The sequence below is a fragment of the Austrofundulus limnaeus genome, unplaced genomic scaffold (genome assembly GCF_001266775.1).
Source record: "Austrofundulus limnaeus strain Quisiro unplaced genomic scaffold, Austrofundulus_limnaeus-1.0 Scaffold522, whole genome shotgun sequence".
Taxonomy (NCBI): Eukaryota; Metazoa; Chordata; class Actinopteri; order Cyprinodontiformes; family Rivulidae; genus Austrofundulus; species Austrofundulus limnaeus.
The window spans coordinates 333,276-334,636 of record NW_013952924.1 but is presented as its reverse complement, the minus strand read 5'-3'; the positions used below and the strand labels follow the sequence as shown (position 1 = coordinate 334,636).

General features: G+C 43.5%; 1 pseudogene; it reads right to left on the bottom strand.

The window, feature by feature from the left end:
- Positions 1-209: 209 nt before the first annotated feature.
- On the bottom strand, positions 210-1,323 carry LOC106530435 (galactose-3-O-sulfotransferase 3 pseudogene; annotated as a pseudogene).
- Positions 1,324-1,361: the final 38 nt, after the last annotated feature.

The window sequence follows — 1,361 nt, the reverse complement described above, 5'->3', positions numbered from 1 at the left end:
GCCCAGTTAGGATGACTAACTTTTGCATGTGACTAAATAGAGCCAATCAAGCACATTGTTAGTCGATGGCCCTCTTTGCATGTGACTAACCTGTTTGTCCAGGTGGAGGCAGTGCTTATAAGGCTGAGTTCACCTGAAACTCATCAGACTGAAGAAGTCTCTTGGACGAGAGACGAAACGTTTCACTAAAGAAGAACCCATCCAGAGGACCTACTTATTTTTTCTTTTTGATTTTTTTTCTACCTGGATTACTGAGATGCATCAGGACGTTCTTGAGGTATGTTTGTCTTCTATGGTTTAAATCTTTGAGTTTTTACGATGTTTAAGTAGCTGGGATCGAAGAAGCTTCTTTGTGTATGTGGTCTCTGGCATGATGTACTTGAGGCAGAGCTCCTTTGCCTCATGGCTAATATTTAGTTGCAGATCATAACCAGTTATACTAACGTTCCCACTTGGCTGCCAGGGTTGAAGATCTTTATTTTTTATCTCAGAAGCTAAAAGTGGAACTTTCACCTGCTCACCAAAACAGCTTTTAGTTAGCCTCTCTTGGGCCTGTCGAATAAGAACCACCTCCTTCACCACACAGTCTAGACCCAGAGCTGASAGTTTGACCCATAATGAGGCATTAAAGTAGTCGTAAAGGTACGCGTCTAATGAATTCCAGGAACGAATCTTTGCAGAGAGACTTGGTGACAGACTCTTCTTGGATTTTTCTGTTCGCATGTTGAGCTTGAAATAAACAATATCCTCCAAATCCCAAGAAAGAAGACGACGAAGGAGAACTAGAGATTCATCAAAATACTCAGAAATCATCACCAAGGAGAATGTTTTTTCTACATCTGCCACAAAAGCTTGAGCATAAGCAACATCTGATGCTGGTCGATCTTTGTTACCACCCAAGTCAAAGGTCAAGGTATTACGTGCATACATAGAATCTGCCTCTTCTGGATGGTAGTACTGTAAGGGGTCGGCTAAGAAGGTCTCTAGAGAGCCGTTAGGGACCCTTCGGAAGCTCCCACTGTGACGGCTGTAGTAAGTAAACAAAGATTCGAACATTGAAGCTGGCTCTCTCAGGATTGTGATGTATTTTGTATCATAAGGCATCAGGCGCTGCAGTGCAGTCTTATTGAAGCGCATGTGGCTGGTGATCATGTTTGCTCGTAGTGTTACTGGATGAACAAAATGAGAGGAGAAGACTTTTGGGTAACAGAACAGGGGAGCACAGTTTGATCTAGGCAATGCCATCGTCAAGTTGTTGTGCTCTGCAAATCGAAACAGTATGTTCTGCAGGGTGCTGCTGGCTGTCTTGTGGGTCTTGAGGAAAGCAACGTTGGTATGCTTATGCGCCAGAGAGTGAGAGG